This window comes from Arachis hypogaea, chromosome 19, assembly GCF_003086295.3.
Source record: "Arachis hypogaea cultivar Tifrunner chromosome 19, arahy.Tifrunner.gnm2.J5K5, whole genome shotgun sequence".
NCBI lineage: Eukaryota > Viridiplantae > Streptophyta > Magnoliopsida > Fabales > Fabaceae > Arachis > Arachis hypogaea.
In genome coordinates, this window is record NC_092054.1 from 88,362,350 (window position 1) to 88,374,031 (window position 11,682).

Consider the following 11,682-nt stretch of genomic DNA (forward strand, 5'->3'; position numbering starts at 1 on the left):
AAAGCATGTACAAAAAGGGAGGAACATGAAGAATTGAAGTCTTGGGAGCAGCAGCATCGGCGCGCCCGCGCACTCCACGCACTCACGTGGATGGGACTGGATTGAAGCGGCGCGCAAGGATGGACGCATCCGTGCAGATTGGAAGATTTCTATCGACGCACACGCGCAACTGGCGCGCATGCGTGGATCACAAAAATAATCGGCGCGCGCGCACGCATGGCGCGCACGCGTGGGAAGTTGCACGTGACCTCATTAAGAGAAATCGTGCCTGGAAATTTCTGAGGCCAAGGAGGCCCAATTTCAAGCTGTTTTCTGCATGGAAAAGACCCAAGGATGCTTAGGGGAAAATGGGGGATGACTCATTTGGAGACGAGGACATAATTTTGAGTTTTTTTTGGGTTCTTTGGTGATTCTAGAGAGAGAAATTCTAGTTCCTCTCTAGATCTAGTTTCCATTTTGATTTTTTTCTTGTTGATTTGTGAATTGGATTTTGTTGATTACAGTTTTAATTGTTGAATTTAATTTCCTTGCTACGATCTTGCTTACATCTAGTGATAGTTTTATAATTCTTGTCAATTGTTATTTTAACCATTTCATGAATGTTGTGAATCTTGTTTTGTTGATGTTACATTGATGATTTCTATGTTTAATCTTGTTGATTGTTTGATTGTATGTTGATCATTGTTAGTGGGTATTTGTAGAACTCAATTTAATTACTATTTTGAACATGTATTTTGTTAGCGCTTACCAAGTGTTTGATGAATTGTTTACTCTGATTATGGAGTAGTTCTTCTCACTCTTGGCCTAGGTCAAGGGAATTGGGTAAACTTGAGTCATTGGGTCTAACGGATTTGATGATTTGGGAGCCCTAGGTGGTCAATTTGATACTCATTGACGCCAACCCACTACTAATCTAATTAGTAGGTAGGTTGGGACTTATGGGTTGATGTGGCCAAGGCCATTTGACGTACTTCAAGTCTAGGAGTAGATATCACGTACTTAAGACTTGGGAGTAGACTTAATGCGCTTGGTTCCTCATAATTGTCAAGATGGAGTGTTGGACAAGGATTGTGACCCCAATTCCCGTGTCTAGCCAAGAGTTGTTTTTATCATTCATAATTGAAAACCGATTTCCAATTTCAAGTGTCTTAGTCATAGTTACTCGCTTAGCTTAAGGGAAAATTAAGTAGAATATTGCTTGCTCATTGGAATTGCTTAGTTTTTGCTTACGTAGTTGAATTCGTTTATTGCAATTTAAGATTACTTGCTTGTTGAGTTTTCCATTTATTTTCATGCTCATAACTCTCAACCCCGGATTTCTAACCAATGTCGAAGCACATGTTTGCCCATTCTTCGTGAGACGACCCGAGGTTTGAATACTTCGGTTATTTCTATTGGGGTTGAACCTGTGACAACCAAATTCCTCTTCTAAATTTGACCCCCGAGGATTGTTGTTGGTAGGCTATACTCACAACGAGGTGATATTAAAGAGAAAAATCTTACCAATATAACATCTCTTGGTTGTGCATTGTCAGACCCTCACATCTTTTTTGCCATTCCAAGGGAAAAGCAGGTTTGTCATTCTCATCTAGAAAAAAGGGCTGAGCTCTTTCAACAGCTCGGACCTTGAAAAAGTAGTTTTTAAAATCATGGAACGACTCGTCAAACATGGAAAAAAACCTTCTTCCCCTGGGTAGAACGAAAGGAGACCCATGCCGACTTCTTTTTTACCACACCGGGCTTAGTCAAGACAAACAGATAGAAAAAGAGAGATTGGGAAGCAGGAATACCAAAACCATCGCACAACAATTGGAAAATTTTAATAAAATCCCAGGAATTGGGGTGAAGTTGAGAAGGGGCAACATTACAAGACCATAACAGGTCGGTTTCGAATTTGGTAAAAGGAAGGGTGATACCCAGCTGACCAAAGAAAAAATCATAAGCATAAAAGAAAGGGCGACCATCAACAACTCGAGTCGAAAAGCAGACTCTCTCGTCAGAAGAGGGAGGGGCAAGTTCATAGTTCTTCTCATCACCAGAATTACTACAGACACTGTGAAACTGCCTAAGCTGAGTACAAAATTCAGAATCAACCAGTGAGACACACATAAGAACCATGGAGTCCACCTAATCAGCCATACCCGCGGGAACCTGGGAAGGCATTTCGACAACGTTATTTCGGGAAGACATGAGGTCAACTAAATCCTACAAAAAGAAAAGAAGAATGGATTACTCAAAAACATCTCGGACAGAGGGCAAAACATCTCGACGGGCGGATAAACAAAAAGGGAAAACCCCAAGACTCAAGACAAAGGTCTTGGGGCATCCCTTGGAGGCAGTAAACAAGCAAGGTTTTCAAGTTATTTCTACGGTCTACATCCCAGCACTCATCAAAATAAAATCCAGAAAGAAAACAAAGGAAGCAAAAACGCAAAAGGACCACACTTCTACAGTTTTCCAGCAAAAAATACTACTTCTACAGTATATCAGAAATGTCAAAAAAGGCCAAGCAGCAAGGGCGCAAACTTTCTTTTGAAATCAAGCAAAAAATCATCAGCCAAGGCACAAATAGAAACGGCGGCAACATGCAAAAGAAAAAAGATTCAAGCAACAAGAAAAAGATTCACACCAAAAAGCAAAGAAATTTCAGAGCATGCAACAAGTCAAGCATGATAAAAAACAGAAAGATCCAAACTTTCTCCAAAAAGAAGATCAAAAGGAAACCCATCGCAAAGTCAAAAACAACGAGGAAAATACGACAGGGGACCAACCTGGAGACGGAAGAAGCTTCGAGGAAGATTAGAAGCGCAGAGATAAAGGCTGCCCAGAAAAATGGCAAGCGACGAAAGCAGAAGCGCAAGCGAAAGACAGAGAGCAGATGAGAGAAACAGAAAACGAGAGAGCAAAGGGAGAAGTTACGAAGAAGAAATGAAGAAGAGAAACCGTTTTTGATCGCGAAATTCAAAATAAAAGCCAAGAGAGAATGAAGGGCAAATTAATGCCAATTAAATGCGGATATTAAAACCGCTTGCGTTCTCAAAAAAGCGCTAATACAAAAACGCGCGCTTTTAGAGGAAAACGTTCTACATTCAAAAAAGACACTTTACAAAGAAAGGAATCGACAAATGCTTGAGTTCGACTTTAAGAAGGACCGAAGTCAAGGACTCGACCTCAAAAAGAAGATCGAGCTCAAGCAGGGGCACTGTTCATACCCTGGGTCGAGCTATCCGACCTGGGATGATTCGAGAAAAAGCGACCAAACCTCTTCAGGTCAGACTATCCGACCTCTTCTCAAAGAGCTCGGCCAAATCGACAGAAGAGCCCAATTAAGGGCCCAAACAGAGGAGCACGACCCGAATCCTAAGGCGGCCTAAGCCTATAGAGATGAAGGTGGTTTCATTGAAAGATACGCTGACCTCAACTCAAAGATAAAGATAAGATAAAATAACTAACTTATCTTATCAAAAAGGTCATATCTCACCATTATAAATACACTGGAGCACCCAGGTATAACTCATACTCTGATTCTACATAACACCTGTTTAATACCCATGCTAACTTAAGCATCGGAGTCTCTTGCAGGTACCCCCCACCCTTCGGTGACAGAGGATCAGCAGCACGTCCAAGTCCAAACAAGTCGGACGTACCAGCTCCGGCCTCCATTCACCAGCCGGACACATCGGTTCCGACCATCACTGAGGATCTTGTCCGAGATCGACCTACAGTTTCAGGTAACCCTCGGAACAGAGATACTTATGTAATTCATTGGTGAGAATTTCAGATAAGCGTATAGAGGTGCTTTCGTTCCTCTTGAACCTCTGCTTTTCTGCTGTCTTCATCCAATCATTCCTACTCCTTTCCATGGCAAGCTTTATGTAGGGCATCACCGTTGTCAATGGCTACATCCCATCCTCTATGTGAAAATGGTCCAATGTGTTGTCACTGCATGGCTAATCATCTGTCAGTTCTCGATCATACTGGAATAGGATTTACTATCCTTTTGCGTCTATCACTACGCCCAGCACTCGCGAGTTTGAAGCTCGTCACAGCCATCCCTTCCCAAATCCTACTCGGAATACCACAGACAAGGTTTAGACTTTTCGGATCTCAGGAATGGCCATCCATGGGTTCTAACTTATACCATGAAGATTCTAATATCTCGGACTCGGTCCTCTATATTAGATATCTAAGAGATATTCATTCTAGCTTGTTTGCATGTAGAACGAAAGTGTTTGTTAGGCACGCGTTCATAAGTGAGAATGATGATGAGCGTCACATAATCATCACATTCATCATGTTCTTGGGTGCGAATGGATATCTTAGAATAGGAATAAGCTTGACTTGAATAGAAAAATAATAGTACTTTGCATTAATTCATGAGGAACAGCAGAGCTCCACACCTTAATCTATGGTGTGTAGAAACTCTACCGTTGAAAATACATAAGTGATGAAGGTCCAGGCATGGTCGAATGGCCAGCCCCATAAAGGTCTAAGATAGCATAAAACTGATCAAAGATCTGATCCGAAGATGTAAATACAATAGTAAAAAGTCCTATTTATACTAAACTAGTTACTAGGGTTTACAGAAATGAGTAAATGATGCAGAAATCCACTTCTGGGACCCACTTGGTGTGTGCTTGGGCTGAGCATTGAGCTTTACACGTGTAGAGGCTTCTTTTGGAGTTGAACGCTAGTTTGTAACCTGTTTCTGGCGTTTAACTCCACTTTGCAACCTGTTTCTGGCGTTTAACTCTAGAATGCAGCATGGAACTGGCGTTGAACGCCAGTTTGCGTCATCTAAACTCGGGAAAAGTACGGACTATTATATATTTCTGGAAAGCTCTGGATGTCTAATTTCCAACGCAATTGAGAGCGCACCATTTAAAGTTCTGTAGCTCCAGAAAATCCACTTTGAGTGCAGGGAGGTCAGAATCCAACAGCATCTGCGCCACTACAAGAAAAACACCCATTCAGGTACACTTGAAAAGTGTAGCCAAAAGTGAAAAAAATGATGCCTTAGGCTACGGCTACGCTTTCTGGGCTACGGCTACGCTTTTTGGAGTGATTCCTATTCGGCCGTTGCCTATTCTCAAAGGCTACGCTTTTTTGCACCAAGGGCTACGCTTTTGGCATTTGGGAATAGGGTGCGCTTTTCAAGTGATGTTGTCCAGGACCAAAGGCTACGATTTTCAGCTTCTATTTTTACCAGAATAGGCTACGCTTTTCAGTGCTACTACATCACTTGTAAAGCATAGCCACATTGTATACCATAGCTACTCTATATAAGTGTAGCCTTAGGTCCCTCATTTTTTTCTAATTTTCTGTATAAGCATAACTACTCTATATAAGTGTAGCCTTAGATTCCTCATTGTTTTTTTTATTTTCTATATATATATATATATATATATATATATATATATTCTAATAATTTTTTGTACATAACATTTAGTAATATGATTACATATATAATTCTGTATTTTTAATTAAATGAGTTAAATATTATAAAATAAAAATAAATACATAATTATACTAAATAATTTCTTTAAATAATAAAAATTATCTGTAAATAAAATATATTTATAATGATCCAAAAGTACTAATATTCATACATCTCACACTAAATTAAACATAGCCATATCAAAATAGGCATGAGACTACTTCATATAAGTATTTACTACTAATACTCTACGGAAAACTAAAATATTATATTCTATATAAGTATCTTCTAATAAAAGTAATTAGTCTACCATACATGTATCTATTCTCAACATTACTCCATCTTAACCCATAAACCACAATGATAAACAGCTTAATCTTCATTATCATCCTCAATATTATCCTGCATAATTATATAGAAAAGTAATTAGAAAAATATTTATAACGACATTCTCAATTATAAAAATTAAAAAATCAAACTGAAAATAATTAGAAACCAAACTGAAAATAATTGTATAAATTATCAAAACTATGTCAACTTAAAAAATAAAGTTAGCACAATTCTTGATGCTGCTTCAGTTAGCACAAAACTAGAATTACAACAACTAGAATTACACAAATAATTTTCAGCCATAACAATACAACTTCAAGTGTTAAAGTGTCAATAAAGCCAATAACATATGATTTTCAGCCATAGCAATTAACTTAACCATATGCAAATATAAGAGGTATAACATATTATACATATACCTAATATATTATACATATAAAAAAAGGGGCAAAAGAAATCCTAATATATTATTATTTATTTTAAATAGGAATCCTAAAGTGTACTTTGGTTTTGGTTTTGTAACTGTGTTCTAAGAATTTAATTTTATATGATTTTTTAAAAACCAGCTACTGATTTAGTACACTTCAGAAAAATAGCAAGCAATAACCAACTTAGAAAAATCATATAAAATCCATCTTTGGTTGGATTCTCCTAAAGTTTGGTGTGATTGAACCAGACTTACCCATCTTTCACCCAGTTTAAGTCCCAGAGCATTTTCACTTCTCTAGAAAAAGTTATGCCTCTCGAAATATGGTTTTGTTTTAAGAAAAGGGTGCTGTCGCAGCAGCGAATAACCCTACTTCCAGAAGACACAAATTTTTCTATAAAATTCAAATTATCCTGAAATTTGGACATAAAATACTAGACATCCTAATATTTCATTCCTCTTTAGTTTCACCTCCAAAGAGTTTCAGAGTATTGAGATATGTGGTTTTGAAGTTACTGTTCCAGAATTCATACAGCATTGTTTCTGCAGAAAATGACCATTTTCTAAAAATCATATCTCCCAAACCATACATCAGAAAATTCTGAAATTTTAGGAGAATAATCTAGACATCTTAAGGTTTCATAGAAAAATTATTTCACTCATTTTGAGTGGCTAGATTACTCCCAATTTTGTTCACAAATTGCTGCCCAAAACTGCATAATTCTGCAACATGTAACCTTGGGTTTTGAGAGGTCAAAAATTGATTCCTAGCTTTTCACTCACTCTAACCTTGCATTCTAACTTTCTTTTACCTATTGTAACTTGTTAGAAAGATTAAATCAGTCCCAAGTGTTCAGGATTAATAAGTCACCATTTTTTGTCACTTTTCACATTTAAGCATACTCATATGAAATCAACAATTTCTGCATTACTCAACATAGCAATCCAGCCACAAATCACTCAAACAATTCACATATATTATTGTTAATTTACTGCATCATATATACCAAATAGACCAGCATCATCTCAAATAATCATTAGCATGTATCATCAATTAATTCAATCATGAAAATTGGCTTCTAGCCTTTCAACAAATTCTGCACTCTAACAAACAGAATTTTCAGCATCATCATCATTCAATAAATCAAACACAACATCATTCAATTAGTCACAACCTCAATTCTATTACCTCGTTCCCATGGCTTCTCAGAAGTATCACTATCATCATTCCCTCTAAAACAATTTGAAGCACCAAAGCAATTCCCAAAGCTGGACAAGATATTTCCAAACTTTTGAAATAAATCATGTAATCCCGCATTATCTATGGATTCAGCTAAGTTCTGCCGCAGTACAAGAAAAACAAAAGAATTCACTTTAAAAATGATATAGATCCTGGCATATGATTAAGTATGGTATATCAAAGCTGCAAACAAATAGACATATACCTTAACAAAAACATTGCCTCTGCCACTTTTTCTCACATCAGGATCGCGACGAGACCACATGACCCTTATCACTTTTCCATGTAGTAACGAATGATTCTTCAACTAAATTTCACGACTTGCTATTCATGAAAATCAAAGACAACGAATTAAATTAACAGTAATTAGACTACATTAATTAACAAGATAACACTCTTAATATGCAATGATTTTATTTTTTCAATCTTTTTCGTTAGTGAAAACTTAATCATATGTCTTGCACACTTCAATACATTTGAGATCTGAGTCTTAAAGAGAAATTTGGACCTCAAAAGTCAAAACCAAAATCACCCAAGGAAAATCTACACTATATGTCATGTTTGTAACAGTTGCAACAAGCAACTCCCTCATAGAGGTTTGATTATGTGCATCTTATAGCAGCTGAAACTCCTCTTGGCATCAAATGGAACCCAAATATAAGAACAAAAGCATGACAACTTTTGAAGTTGAATAGATATTGTTACTCAGAACCATAGAAGTAACTCAATAACAACGAGATCAGAATCTAAGTTTGCATCTAAAGTAACAACTGTAAATTGTCCCCTCATGTTGTTGCCAACCTACAAAACCAGGGTTAATTATCTCTCATCTAAACCCCATAAAACTCAAGTTTGTAAGCATGTAAGGATCCACAAAAACACCTCTCTAGCAAATAAAATAGAATCTAAGAACAATAATATGAGCAAACCAAGTTCTAGTAATCACAAAGCAGATACAAACAATTCACTCCATACATAGAAAAGGGAGAAAAACACATAATTTATACCTTGATAAGAGTATCGAATTAGAAGAGTAAAAACCTCTTCGGAACTCTTGGAATCGTTATCACACAACAAAATCCTAACTTTGCTTCTGTTAATGAAGCCATCACCGCCACTCTTACTGTTATTACCTCCAACACCGTTGTTATTACTCTCTTTGTTCAAATTCAGCTTCTCCCTCTCCATCTCACGGGAAAAAAGAAACACAAAAAAGAGAAAAACTTTATGCTAAAGTTGAGAAATTTGAACACTAAAAAACCTCCATAGAAACCCTTCTTCCGAAAACCCAAATTATGACAGTCACAATCAATGGATCAAATTCAAAACCAAAATCCATCATAAGAGAGAAAGTTCACTAATGTTATTAAGAGAGATACCTGCATGTAGAGATAAATACAATGGCAGATCGGATGTCCATATCTTCCATTTTTGATAAAATATGCATCAAATATGTCCATATCTTCCATTACTTGTGGTTGTTACAGAAAATAACAGATTTTGCCGATTTTCTGGTAAGCACTTAAAGATAAATTTCAATTCCTCCTGAAAACTGACATCAAGAACTCGATCTGCTTCATCCAGGACAAGGAACTGCATATAAATATGAAGGTAAAGAAATGCATAACATTTAGATATACACAATGTAGTTCCATATACATACACATATATAACCTATGTCCTACCTTCCAAGCTTCTGGGACACAGTTCTACACTACAAGCCCTCCATACCTCCATTGAAAATCACAACATCATTAATAGTAAACCATAACCACAACAACATCAACACCAAAACCTCATTATCCATTAACAAAACAAAAAAACATCACGATCATTAATACATAGATTAAAATAAATCCACTGAAAGTTGCTTCCTAGAAATTCTCTGACTTTTAAACCCTCCTATAATTTAAAAATTGCAATTGAATTCTTAAAATTAAACATTTTTTTAAGCAAGTCACTCCTCACAAACAGTACTCATAGTTTGAGAAATTATCGTTAGACATTGTGAACAATCACATATTTTTAGACTATACAAACACGAAAGAGTTGAACCTAGTTATTACCTTAGTTCTAGCAAAAACTAAAGGAATATTAGGATTCTCGAGCAAGGACTTGATCCTCCCTGGCGTGGCAATAACGACGTGGGGCCTGGCAGCAAGCTCCTTGGTTTGCCAAAGCATGTCCATGCCGCCGACAACCACTGCAATGCGGAGGTGGAGGCAGGAACCGAGGGCGCGGAACTACTCTGGTAGCTAGAATGCCAGTTCCCTAGTGGGCGTCACCACCAACGCGAACACACCGAACGGGTGCTCCGACAGGTGGTGGAGGATCGGGAGGGCGAAAGCGGCGGTCTTGCCGCTGCCAGTTTCATCGATGCCGAGCACGTGGCGGCCCTCCAGGACTCGCGGGATGCAGTGAGACTGAACACGCCGGGGATGCTTCAAACAGGACAAGAGAGCAAACATTGGCGAATGAGGAGATCGAGGGCCCTCGAGAACGACGAACCATGAGGATTGTGAACGACCACGACGAACCTAGTGCCGATCTTGAGCCCGACGAGCGGTGACGGTGAGATTGATGGCGGCGCGATGGAGGCTAGGGTTTTCACATCCTTTCAAGGGAGAGCTGCGAAGATGGACGGACGGCGGCAGAAGCGCAACTAAGGGAGACGAGCAGACAAGTGAGACGGTGACAGTGGCGCACGATGACAGAGAGCACAACGACGGGGAGATTGGAGAAGCGGTTGGGGTTTTGTTATTTGGTGCTTTGGTAGGTGAGAAAGAATGACCGAATGAGAGAGACAGAGAGTGCAAAGCTTCGATGATGAAAAGGAAACAAAATAAAATTTCACTAAGTGTCCTATGGCTATTTGGCGTTTTTACATTAGGCAAAGCTTTTAAATTGCACCCAAATCATAACAAATATGTTACTCTTCAAAAGCGCTCCCTTTGTTATGAAAAGTGTACCCATAGATATCAACATAAGGCTACGCTTTATAAGTGACTTTTATTCTATCTAAGGCTATACTTTTTAAATGATGCCATAATTATGTTTCTTATTCTCTTATAAAAGGGGAACACGGAGAAAAGCGTAGCCTATTCTATGAATAGGCTACGCTTTTCAAATGTAGCTTAAAAAAAGTGTGGCTGAATGAGTGTTTTTCTTGTAGTGGCAGTCCTTCTTCAACCTCTGAATCTGATTTTTGCTCAAGTCCCTCAATTTCAGCCAGAAAATACCTGAAATCACAGAAAAACACACAAACTCATAGTAAAGTCCAGAAATGTGAATTTTAATTAAAAACTAATAAAAATATACTAAAAACTAATTAAATTATAGTGAAAACTGTGTAAAAACAATGCCAAAAAGCGTATAAATTATCCGATCATCAGTTGGTAATCAATTTGTTTTGAGCTAACAATGCACCCATATGGCTCAGCTCCATCACTCCTCTATTAGTTCTCCGATCTGAGGCATAGAAGTACCTATTGTTAGCTACAGTTTCAATTATATCTATGGCCTCTTCTATAGTCTTTTTGGTATTGAGAGAGCCTCCTGAAAAGTGGTCCAGGGCCTTCTTTGCTTCTCTAGAAAAGCCTTCATAGAAAATGTGTAGTTGCACCCATTCGTTGAACATATCAGGGGGGCATCTTCTTGCTAGCTCCTTATACCTTTCCCAGCTTCATATAAGGTTTCTCCATTTAGCTGTCTGAAGGTTTGCACCTCCGTTCTCAACTTGATTATCCTCTAGGTGGGGGGGGGGGGGTAGAACTTTGTTAGAAACTTGTTAACAATGTCCTCCCAGGTGGTAAGACTTTCCTTGGGAAAGGATTCAAGCCACTTAGATACTTTGTCCCTAAGAGAAAAGGGAAATAAGAGCAATCTATAGGTGTTAGGGTGAACACCATTGGCTTTCACAGTGTCACAAATTCTCAAGAATGTAGATAGATGTTGGTTGGGGTCTTCTTGGGCACTTTCTCCAAATGTGAAATTGTTTTGAACTAGGGTGATGAGTTGAGGTTTTAGCTCAAAGTTGTTGGCATGAATGGTTGGTTTTAGAATGCTGCTTCCACAATTCCCTGGTTTTGGGTTAATGAAAGAGCCTAGAACTCTTCTCTCTTGCACTACATGATTGCCAGCACCCTCTCCAACATGATTGCCCATACCTTCTCGATGATGGTTATTCATATCATCAGCCATGTCTATATCCAGATCTTCCTCCTCTTCTTCTTCACCAATAGCCCTCTT